The 12964-nt window shown below is 39.2% G+C and overlaps 1 protein-coding gene across 1 annotated transcript in view; it reads right to left on the bottom strand.

The window, feature by feature from the left end:
- The window catches only part of SGCD (sarcoglycan delta), a 420649-nt gene that overhangs the window by 337103 nt on the left and 70582 nt on the right, over positions 1 to 12964 (bottom strand). The window contains exon 2 of the mRNA XM_080989006.1: positions 2606 to 2661. The gene's annotated coding sequence lies outside the window, so the exon portion shown is untranslated. The remainder of the gene's footprint in view (positions 1 to 2605; positions 2662 to 12964) is intronic.

The following is a 12964-nucleotide window of genomic DNA, read 5'->3' as shown; positions in this document are numbered from 1 at the left end:
TACTATTTCCTCTCCTTTTTATAAAATTATTTATATGCTACATTTGAGGAAAAGCCTACTCAAGGCAGCTCACACTATCACAAAAACCACAGTAAATACAACAATCTAACCAAACCAACAAAGACAGTTCTTACAACCACTTAAAAGAATTAATCAGTTATATTCTATAATACAGCTCTGAACAAAAATCCTTATTTGTTGGTGGGGGGTGTATCTAATTGGTCCACAGACAAGTCATGATTTACAGTTTTTGATCACGACCCTATGCAACAGAGAATGGTATTCTGCAGGTGGCTTTGAGAAAGCTTAAAAACTTTATTTATCTCTTGTTAGAAATACGTTCCTGTACATTCCTGTACAGAAAATACATGAAGATTGGGGGGGGGGACGACACTTTCTAGGTTTTGAAACTACATTCAAAAATGTCTATTTATTAATCAAGAATTCACAGTCCTTTATTTTGAATACTCAAAGTTTGTCTTCTATTGCCTTTTCCCCTATTCCTGGATTTTTTTTCAAAAAGAAAAAAGAGAGAGAAGAAAAAATAAAAGAAAAAGAAAGCCTGGACCATTTCAGTGTAGGGGTGCTTTTTTGTTTTTTGTTTTTTTGAGGCCAATGGCAGGGGGAGCCAGAGCCAATGATATAGAGGTAATTTTGTTCCATCAACGCAGAGACTAAAAAGGAGTTAATGTAAGGAGTGATTGTAAGAAGACAGGCAAGAAGGGTGGGGGTGCTCACTGAGGGCTGACTGATCCATTCACCCTAATGCAACAGAGGATCAGCCTCCTCTGTTTTTAATGTGAACTGTACAGTAAGTATTTTACTTTCCTCCTTGACCCCAACCAATCAAGGATCGTGTAGCAAACATGATTATGTCATAGCACCATAGACCCAGTCAGAGTCAGCTACAGTATGTGTATTCACTGGGGGTAATTAACAGCTCTCACTTTCTCATTCTGAATGTTGATGGTGGTGGTGGTGGGAGATGGAATGCATTCATATTGCCAGAACAACCTGACTGATACATAGGTATCTTGCCACACTGTACTACTTTCATTGATTGCCAATAGTGTACTGTAAAAAACATTTCATCCTAACACATCACTCAGTCATAGTCAGTTATGCATAAAGAGTTGAGGCACAACAGGGATGAAGATTTGGATGTGTAATATATTATGAATGGACAACATCCCCATTTAGATGTGCATTTACACAGCATTATTTTTCAGTGTGATATGGCTTTCAATGCACAGTGAAATGTACATCTCAATCCATACTCTTGCCTAGATGGGCAATGTCACATGGGCTGCATCTGAGTAAAGGATTGTTGAATTGGTTGGCTCAATAATAAGGACAATTTTATATCCTTCCATGGCTCCTATCTCCCTGTGAACTGTTTCATATCCTTTTGCAAAGGAGTGCGGAAAAACAGCAAAAGAGGGGCATTAGAAATTTATGTTTATGTGCAATATTTGGGAAGATGTGGTGTTCGAAAAAAATAATCTAATGTATGACCTATTCCATTTAACTAATATATTTACTAACAAACATTGATTGCTCCTCACTTCAATTCCACAAGGGCAAGACAACAAAATTAGACAACTTGGCAATGGACAGCACTTCATGTTCCATTTTCTATTCCTTATGGTAGAAATGCATATAATTGCTTTGGCAGCATACATGGGGAAAGAGGGTGTGCAGGAAATAACTGACCTTTCAAACAGTCAGAAAGAAGCTCAAAGATGCCTATTTACTGTAGCTCTCTTGGTGATTGATAGCCTCCATTCAGGAAGGAAGAATCTAGTCTTCTTATTCTAGGGTTTATAATAAGTGGTTTTTTCCCCTGAAAAATTTGGCTATCAGTAACAGGTTTTTAATGTTAACACTCAGCCGATCTGAAAGCATAGGTTCTAGCATTCTGAAACATGAAAGCAGGCTGCTGAATTTATGCCAGCATCAGCTAGGAGTGCCACATCATAATGGCCTTGTCTCTTTGGATCTAATGGAATTACCTGGTAGGTACTATTTTTCTTCATGTTTTAAATCAAAATAGTCCAATAAGGATCGAGCTTGCTCCAAGTATCTGTAGGGGATGAGGACAGAAAGTCAGGAGGGTATTTTACATTTCTTTTCTTCCATGTTATATATTTTTGTGTTTTTATATTGTAAACAGCCCAGTGAATAATCATGGAATCCAAGGCAGCGTACATAGTCCCCAATCAGTTTCCTATCCAGGCACTGACCTGCTTAGCTTCAGCAAGATGGGGGCCTCATGTGCCTTAAAATGAAATGGAGTGTCCTGGAAAAGGCCCCAGCTGGATGAATGGTGAAGATGGGGAGCACTGCATATTCCAACATTTTGCAATATTGTGATATTAAAAATGCCGCTCATATCCAGGATTTGTGAAAAGAAGCATTAGTAAAAAGCAGGCAAGTTTTCTCAAAGCCTCTGAGTTTGCTCAAAAGCTGTCTTTTTGATGAGTAGACACCTGTTAATCTTTCAAGTAGATGAAGCCACATGGTGCACTTATCAGTGACAAATAGGGAGAAGGAAAAACCATTAGAGATAAAAGTCTGAACTGAAAGATGATAACATTTCACTTACCTAGGACACTGCCATCCAAGCTTGTAGATATCCTGGCTCAGATGGAGGGCATCTCTCTGTTTAATAATAAAAAGGAAAATAATGACTCATTTGGTGACAACAAATATTCCACAGTATTTTCTGCCTTCTTTGGGGGACGCTGTGCAATGCAAAATGGTTTTTAAAAAAATCCTGTCCTTTAAACAGTTCGTATTATTCTGTGATGGCAATGATCGACTATGAAGCATATCATCATCACCTTGCATGTGAATTCACTATGCAAGTCACTATGCAAAGGTTTTGTTTCTTTACCCCTGTCCAAGGGTAAATGGGTTATAAGAACATTGACAGGGATGATGTGAAAATTATGACTGCATATAAAGTATGATGCGAATTATCATTAGGAGAAAAGGAAAGCTGAATTTGATTTATGTGATAATAAGCAGCAATGTTAAGTAGTTGAGACCGCATTATCTTGTGCCTTTTTAAAAGCTTGGCAATGGGCTGTGCTGTTTCCAGTTGTTTAAAGGCCCAGAAAGCACACAGCTAATCGTTTCTCATTTTGTTGCAGGCAAAATCTGTATTCCACAGACAGAACCATAAAGCTCATCTGGAGATTACACAAGGAGACCTAATTGAACAGGCTCTTCAGAGCCAACCCATAAAAGCTGCATGCTGATTGACAGGAGTGAAAGAAGTCTTGAAGCAGTTTTTGGAGTAACAAGCCACTGATTTATATTTAGCAACTTTATTCAAAAGTTTTGTTTAAATGTCCTCTCCCAATCATCAAGACTTCATTTTACTAGGATTCAATTTTACCAGAGAGATCATCTAGATTTTCAGTGCAAGATGGAAACATTTTTTCCTGTGTGAGATGTACATTTGCAAGTGCATCTAGAGCAACCATCTTCTCACTTAAACACAAACTTTCCATATACATAAGCAACAATGTCAAAGCCTCAAACTCATCTTTCATTCATAAAAATACACGTATCTCCAAAACTCAAAACAAAACACTGGCCATTACAATACTTTAGCTGGAAGTGTCTGGAAGGATCAAGTACAACAAATGAAAGTTCAAAGCAGACACATGCTAAGAGTCTCCATCTGTTTTCCAGAAATTCAGGGCCCAAAGTCTGCAAATAACTTAGTAGTTTAAGAGTTGCAACCCAATCAAAGCCATTTCAATTGATTCATGCTCAGATTTTAAATCCAGTAATGTATCCCACAGGCATCTGGTTGGCCACAGCGAGAACAGGACCCATTGGCCTGATACAGCAGGCTTTTCTTATGTTCTTATATTCTTATCAATTACACCAGCATTTTGCATATTTAAACCATATTTGCATATACACACACACATCTAAATTCTCTGCTTCTCTCAGATTAGTCCTGGAACAACTTTCAACTAAAATAGTTTTCAGCTTTATAGAGTATTACCTCCCATGTAACACATGACAAACATATACAAATGCAGATATGCATACTTATCTCTGCACTCTGTACCAAGCAAAGACAGTGATGTTTCACACTCAAGAGACAAACAATCTTTTTTAAGTGGATAAAACACTCCCTCTCATACCAGCAACAGCAGTAGCTCTTCACTTCCAGTTGGATCAACCTGCTCTATGGAGACTCACAAAAAAAAAAAGGCCAATTCTGCTTAAGTGTGGAACCTGAAAGACCAGGGAGGGCAGTAGGCAATTAGTCAGGAGAAAAATGTTGACAGCGAGGTAAATATTTAACAGATATTTTTTGCAGGCCCGATGAGGGTGGCACTGTAGGTTAAACCACAGAGCCTAGGACTTGCCGATCAGAAGGTCGGCGGTTCGAATCCCCGCGACGGGGTGAGCTCCCATTGCTCGGTCCCTGCTCCTGCCAACCTAACAGTTCGAAAGCACATCAAAGTGCAAGTAGATAAATAGGTACCACTCCGGTGGGAAGGTAAACAGTGTTTCTGTGCGCTGCTCGGGTTCACCAGAAGCTGCTTAGTCATGCTGGCCACATGACCCAGAAGCTGTACGCCGGCTCCCTCGGCCAATAAAGCAAGATGAGCACCGCAACCCCAGAGTCGGTCACAACTGGACCTAATGGCCAGGGGTCCCTTTATCTTTTTAAATAGGAAATTCTAGCCTTAAGAATAGTTTGCACGTACGGTATTTATTTAGCAGTTAAGAAGGGGTTCTCACTACATACTGCTTCCTTACAACAAAAACATTTTAAAAACCAGTTAAAACATATAGTTCCACTATTGATCTTTTAATAAAACATTGCTGCAGCAAACTGTATCCTTTCAGATAATCATGCAGAATAGATTGTGTTAAGGGTATGCAAAATCTCCCAAACAAAGGACATTTCTTATAACTTATTGTCTGCTCAGCAGTATTGGGGGGGGGGGGACCTGAAGCAATATAGGTTGGAATTCAGTATTTCCTCACTGGACTGGATCCAGTGGCTACTGCACTGTTGGAGCTCTCATTGCCTTCCTGCTACAGGTGAGGAGATGACTATGAGAAAAGAAACTATGCAACTGATGCCATCCTCTCTGAAGCCGAGTGGCCATTTGAATCAGGAATTGGTGGCCCAGGAATATAAAGTGCAATCGGAATGTTAATTTCCAAGAACATGCCAAATTTATGAATCCATTGATTTGCACCATACGCTACTGAAGGAGGCAAATACTGGCATTTTTGCAAAAGTGCTATCCGAGAAATGAGACAGGTTCCTGTTTGCAATGGCAGATTGCTGATGTGATTTTTCCTTGGTAAATATCCAGCTTTTCATAATTTAGCATCAGCTGTTTGTACTTATGCCTCTTCTGCTCCTGGGCACCAGAAACACTTTAGGGCAGCTTGACAGCAGGTGTGTGAGCTCAGCAGTGAATGGAACCAGATCTTAAATTAGCAGCACTTGGCTAGCCAAGGCCTGTAATATACTAATCATAAGCTGAATGCTCCCATGAAGCAGCTTGATTTATCTATTTTCACCTTTGGATGCTTAGAATTTTTTTTGAATTTGAACTTATTTTTCATTAAAACTTAGGTCATCAAAATGCTTAAGAATGGGTAGAAAGTAGTACACTATGTCATCAAGTAGCTAAACAAGTACAGAACTAAAAAGAGAACAGGGAGTGGAAAGCAGGAAGTGTCTAAACACTGAGGATGGCATTTTCCCTTCTTTTCAGCATTTCTCTCCACACATACCTATGGTTCCTTGCCCAAATCCATCCTAACAAGATCAGTGGAAGCAGCCTTATCACACTTTTATCACCTTTTGGATCAATGCAAATGCAGACTATCTACACCAGGCTTCCTCAACCTAGGCTCTCCAGATGTTTTTAGACTACAATTCCCATCACCCCTAACTACTGGTCCTGCTAGCTAGGGTTCATGGGAGTTGTAGGCCAAAAACATCTGGAGGACCGAGGTTGATCTACACTGTGTTCCTTTAAGTGAGATGAGCATTTGGGCACATATTCAAAGGCACATCCTTCTGAAAGCAATGCAGTGCAGATAATCAGCATCTATAAGTGCCTTGTTCAAGTAGAAAGGCTGGCAGTGGGCTTATATATATTTGATTCCATGGTGCTGAGTTCAGGGAAATGAAGATGTATTGTACACTGTATCCAGGAATATCCTCATTCAAGAGAAATGAACTGCAGCTACGTAGCCCTTTCATGTCATCAGGAGTATGTGTTGACTTATACACTTTCTCTCGCCTGCACGTACACCCAGCTCCAAAACTATCTTGAAGCTTGGTTTAGGGCTCAGAGGATCAACACCACAACAGAAGTTCCTCTCTTGGGCAGAAGGTAGCACTGAGCTAAAGGTACATGTGGGAGATCTTTTCATTTTCTTTTTGACATACAGTTATCATGGAGGGAAGGAAGAAGCTTGCACTCACAGAATGCACACCATGGGACATTGCATTCTCTGACGCCACCCCATAATCATTTAAATTGCAAATGAAGAGTGCCCTTTTACAGTTAAAACATCATATGAGGAAGAGAAGTTAGGCTCAAGTCTAGTTTCCCACTCACCAGCTTTGCCCAAACCAACTGAGAATTTTACAGCCTGCCTGCTGGGTGGTTTGTTTGTTTGTTTTACTAACAATATCAGAGGTCAGGATGAATGCACAAGGACTCCCACTAGCGCCGTAGGACTTTGATTCTATTTTCTCCCATCACATATCTTCTGTATTGGCTCAGGGGAGAGGGTTCAGAAGAACCCCCAGAAAAGTGCCCAGGGGCAGGAGAGGGTGACTGTTCCATCAGCAAGCAGAAATAAAAAATGCTTGCTTTGGCAGAGTGATCTGCTTAGTGCTACACTGAATTCTTCCCAATGTATGTTATTATTCATTTCATTTCTATACCACTTTATACTGTTAAAAAAAAAAACAAAAAACCAAAGCAGTTTACAACACGTTAAAACACAAAATAAAACATTACTGAAGAAAGTCAAATATAAAGTATACTTTCAATGTAGCATGTTTAGCCCCTGTCACTGCCAGCTGACAGTTTTGGAGAAGCCAGAGGGGCTTTTTTAAAGAAAAAAAAAAAGCCTGATATGCTTCAGCAGGCCCCCTGGTATGCTGAAACCTACTCCTGCCATTGCCTTTGGCCAATTTTGGCATCATATATATCCACACATAGGACAACAGTGAGCAATGTCATTGATTAAAGTAACAACAACAAAACAGAATGAGACTGGGATAGCACGTGAAAGATGTTCCATAAAGAAAATGTAAACCTTCAAAATGATCCAGTGTAATGAGTTAGCACTCCACACTGCAATGTTTTCCTATAGTAGATTCTAAAGTATCACTATAAGATACATTTTTAAAAAACCACATTTGGATTGTAACCATCATGTTACCATATTTCCCAGGAAAGTTGCCAATGAATTCACACAGTCAAGGTAAGAATTTTGTTCAGAATATTGAAATATATTTACTCAATATAGCATACCCTACAGAGTCAGTAAACATCAGAGTGGACGACATGTATGTATCCACTTAGGTTCATCTTATGCAGCATCACATTCAACATTTTTATTTTTCTTGGTTATAGCCAATTTAATTGTGATGAGCAAAGCGTCTTCAACCGTTGTATTAGATAATGCACCTGTGGGGACTTTAGGCATACAAAATAATTTGTATGTATCTATGTAAACATATGTTTTCAAGTGCTTAAGGACAAACTACTTGATATAGAAAAAGAGCCAACACTCAAATCCCTCTTCCTCAGATAATCACTCTTTCACCTTTACAATAAACAGAAATTGCTATAGGAACTCCCTTTCCTGTTATCCCACCTTCTCTATAGATGTGTTCCACCCATTTCAATTGCCTTGTTAATACCTGTTAAGATAACACGGCAAGCTGCCAAAATAATGGCATTTCTGCAGGCTTGCCAAAGGCTTCCTCTAGATTACATTTTGTCTTTTTATATCTGCAAAGAGAAAATATGTGCATTTCAGCAAACGGACGAACTGCTGCCAGGTGAACTGTATTGATTTAGCTTTGGCTATGTCAGGAAAGTATTCTCAGGATGATAGCAAATGCTGTGCTGAATTAAAGGAAATCAACACCTTATACTATATTCTGTAGTGCTAATGTGGAACAGTGCTACAATTTTTTATCCCAAACCACTCTAATTCCATCTCTGTAGAAAAGCACAGCATAGGTGTTAAGACTGGTTTCCCTAGCCTCTTGGTTTACAAGGTGCATAGTACTCACAGGACTAAGAGTGCTAAGCAGCTGATCAGTGCTATAAATACACTTCCAATTAAGATGACAATTTTCAGCAGCTTACCCAATTTAAAAGTCACTGCATTCCTGACCTTGTGATACCCTTGTCAACAGCCACACTTCTCACAGCTGTCTGCTAACACATTGCACCTGTGCAACAGTTTGCCACTTTCTTTGACCCCAGAAAAGGGATACATCAGTCCCATGATACATCACTAAAAGCAATGTGATTTTTCTACAAATATTTCAAAGTGGTAAAGAATCTAACTTGAAAGCAGAAGGCCCCCAAGTCCAATTCTCAGCATATTCAGTTAGGCTGGAAAAGCTACTGTATCTGAAACCCAGGTGAGACATTGGAAGTTAGTGCAGACTATACTGAGCTAGGTGGACCAAGGAGTGACTTGGTATAAGACAGTTTTCTGATTCATTTCAATTAATTTAATTTTCTTTCTCATTCTTCTGTTGAACAACAAACAAGAGTAAGATATTATTTCGAACATAATGGCCTACAGGTTTGGGTTTTTTGTTTTCTTTTACAAGATTCAATGATTGTCCAAATATGTTATTCTTCCTCCAGTTCAGTATGGAGTACAGATGCAGTCAAAGGCTTTTATTATTCTGTTATTTTAATTACCATGTCCAATTATGCACTAATGGGAAGGAATAGATTTGTGTAGCTACTAACACCTAAAACAGGCACAATGTTTGATAAAACTAGACATTAAGACCCCAGGAAATCCGAGGGGGGTGGAGCATTCTAAGTCAAGGATAGAAGGTGGGTGTGATTTTGTCTTCTTCTATTTTGCTGCACCAGCTCTAGAAGATATGCAGGGATTTAAACAGAGGCACCGCATGCAAGTGCCAGATTCTGCAGCTCCAGATGGTAGGCCTTGAACCAATGGATTCAAATTACAGGAAAAGAGATAGTGACTAAGCATTAGGAAAAGCTTTCTGACAGTAAGGGGTACAACGGTAGAACAGACTACCTTGGAAGGTGATGGACCCTCTTTCACTGAAGGTTTTAAACAGTGTGTCATAGAATCATGTACAGTTGGAAGGAACCCCGGGGGTTATCTGCCCAATCCCTTGCAATGCAGGAATCTCAACTAAAGCATCCATGACAAAGGGCTGTGTGTGTATCTGTGTAGTTTGGACAGACATTGCCAGAGGTTCTTTAGCTGTGATTCCTGCATTGCACAGGGTTAGAGTAGATGACCCTTGGGGTCCCTTCTAACTCCACAGTTCTATTATTGTATACATGAGTGGTTTGCTTTGTTTCTTCCCTGACTTTCTTCCATGATGGAACTTAAAAGTTTGCTCTCCAAACAGTGATTGGCACAAACTGATTTTAAGCTGTATTTCAGTCAATTGCTGGATTTTATGTTTTAATGTATTATATACTTTGATGTTAGCTGACCTGAGCCCGGTTTGGCTGCGGAGGGTGGGATATAAAATTATTATTATTATTATTATTATTATTATTATTATTAAACTTGATTACATCTTCAGCAAGGTCATAATCGGATCCATAATACATAATTTCAGTTAAATAAAAAGAACAGCTAAGGAGCAGCACAGGACATGTGACAATGTGTCTGAAACAATGTGAGGAAATTCAGCCACTGCATAAACTTGTGGTTTACCCTTCCTACACTATGGGTCCTCTAACCTTGACAAAAGCTTGTGTTTTCTGAGAGAAAACACGCAACTTAGTAATGTTAGAAATGATTTTAAAGAGCAGTTTTTCTTAAGGTTGCCAAGGTGACATGTTTGCAAACAAAACATGGGCACTGCATCAAAATATATTGTTAGTGCAACAGATAAGTAAAGCCTCCAAGCAAGATATAAAGTGGGGTTTTTTGTTTGTTTTTTACTGAACTTGCAAATAGATGTGGCTTACTTGACTTTACTGTATCATTCATTTCATCTATGCAGTGATTCCATGTTAAAAAGTTTGTGTGTGTGTGTGTGTGTGTGTGTGTGTGTGTGTGTGTTTGTGTTTTTAACAGTAGCCCCCAATTCCCATGGGGGAATTGATGTGATAAATTGGCATGCAAACCAAGAGCAATTTATGTTGTCTTAGAAGCCAGACTATGTTTTACATATAATCAGGCCTCCTACAATCACAAAGGCAGTGTGGTGAATTGCCCCAGAACTATACATTTTCCATCATTATTCAGCTGGTTCCATATAAGTGTACTTTTCTAAAATACACTTTAGAAACAAAATTTTGTCAAGGAAGTCCAAGTGAAATGAGCATATATCTATCAATACTTATAGCTTATTACACCACTTATTCCTAATTGGCCAAAGTATTAGACTTGTTTTAGATTCCGAGCTACCTTTAGTTTACCTTTTTTGAAAAAAGCCTGTTAATACGATGTATCAGGAAGTAGACTGAAAAAGTGAGGTAGATTGCATGGAGTATCCATCTTAATATTGGGTCATTTCTCAGTAGGTTTGTTCTTGTTACCCAAGGAAAGTAAATAACTTGGGAATTAGCAGCAAGGTGACACTGCCATGCACCTACCCCCATAAGCAAATCCCACAGCATTTACAAAGGGGTAAAATATTAAGATTGTAGCACATAAAAGCAACATTCTTAAAGAAAAACAGTAATTAATCATTGTATTTCCTTTTTATGAAATTAATTTAGTTACTGGTTAGAAAATAGAGGTAGAGGTAAAGGACCCTGGATGGTTAAGTCCAGTCAAAGGGGACTATGGGGTTGCAGTGCTCATTTCAGGCCGAGGGAGCCGACGTTTGTCCACAGACAGTTTTCAAGGTCATGTGGCCAGCATGACTAAACCACTACTGGTGCATGGAGGACCGTGACAAGTGCCAGAGCACATGGAAATGCTGTTCACCTTCCCGCCACAGTGGGACCTATTTATCTACTTGTACTGGCATGCTTTCAAAATGCTAGGTTACCAGGAGTTGGGACAGGGCAACGGGAGCTCATCCCGCCATGGGGATTTGAACTGCCGACCTTCCAATCAGCAAGCCCAAGAGGCTCAGTGTTTTAGACCACAGCACCACCCATGTTCCTGGAGGTACACATGCCATTCATTTCCATTTAAATGAAATCATTTTAAAACAAGTGTGTTGTGGTGTGTGTTTATTTCTAAATTGTCCTGACTGGTATGCCATATAAGGAATCTAAGGGTCACAAATAGCTTAAATGGATGACAATTAATGAGTACAGTTTACCAAAAATTATCATTGCAAATTTGTAATTTTACAGGGGCCTTTTAGGAGATCCAGAACTACATGCATAACTCTGTCTAAAGGGAAAGGCTTTTAATGCTGAAATGTATGACTCAAAAGGTGACCTATGAGCCACACAATGCCTTCCCCTTTTCTATACAAGAGTAGGACATCCCACCTTTAAACTAAAACAATCAAGTACAATGTCAGTGCTATCATAAAATATGAATTTTGTGAGCCAAGCAGCATCATGTGAATTTGCATGCAAATCATTACTGGAGACAGCAGAAAATAATATGGCTAGAATTAACACTGATTAGGCAGATTTAAGAGCAATTGTGAAGTTATGGATTAATTTTAAGTTGTGACTGATTGTCCATGGAATGCAGCACAACCTTATAGTGATGGAATTAAGAAATGTAAGACTTTTCTTTTTTTTTTAAAAAAAGAAAAAGACAAGACAGTTTGGGCATTATGTTGCCTTTTTCTGTAACTGCAGCAAAACTTCAGTCACCGAGCCTTATTCTAAAGCACCCTGCAATCTGTAGAATCTTTTCACTCATCAGCATCAACTGTGTCTCATTCTTGGCAGCTGCGTGGTGGTACATTCCCTAGACTGTGTCATGCTGAGCATCTGGATCCTCATCTGATGCTCAGGTTTCTTCCCATCATCACCAGGATACAAACGAACTTAGGGAGTCTGACCAGACCACTCAAAGGCTATTTTTCATTTAAAGGTTGAGTATCTGAATATTTCCCCTCTCCCTTCCTTTATCTGGAGCCCTCTTTAGAAAGGGTCAAAAGCAAAATTGAAAAGCAAGCGGAAAAAAATTAGCAACAACCCCCCACCCTAAATATATGTAACTATTGTTCCCTGTTGTCCACTATATGGTCTCTGCCACAGCATTCCTTTTCTATCAGCATTTAGTCCTAGTACCAATCCAAAACACTTTATTCTTGTTTATTGTATGCATTAAAATATATTGATTTCAGTGAATGGGAAGGTTCAGATAAAAAACAAAGGGGAGTGTTTGGGTATGCACAGTGGATATAGCGGTTTGGGTATGCACAGTGGATATAGCAGTAAATATGATTCAAGAAAGCAGTTAGACTATTCTAACAGGTTAAAAGGAAATAATAAACCTCTATTTGTAGCTAAAATTACACACCCTATTAGATTCCATGTAGACCTCATCTTCTTCTGCTGACCCACTGACTGAATAACATCATGCCATGCAAATTTGCTGTTCTGGAAGATGAAAAGACACCTCATAAAGGGGCAACCTGCAGTTAGAATGTATAATTATACCTTGGGGCAGAAAGGAAGCAACCAGATTGCATTCAGCTACTCATATCTAAAGACATTGTATGGGGTTGCGATGTGGGGAGGCCCTGTGATTCCCACTTTCTAAGCCTCCTCACTCA

Source organism: Podarcis pityusensis, assembly GCF_964106645.2.
Source record: "Podarcis pityusensis genome assembly, chromosome: 2".
Taxonomy (NCBI): Eukaryota; Metazoa; Chordata; class Lepidosauria; order Squamata; family Lacertidae; genus Podarcis; species Podarcis pityusensis.
The sequence above is the reverse complement of the archived record's forward strand: the minus strand, read 5'-3'. Positions and strand labels throughout refer to the sequence as shown.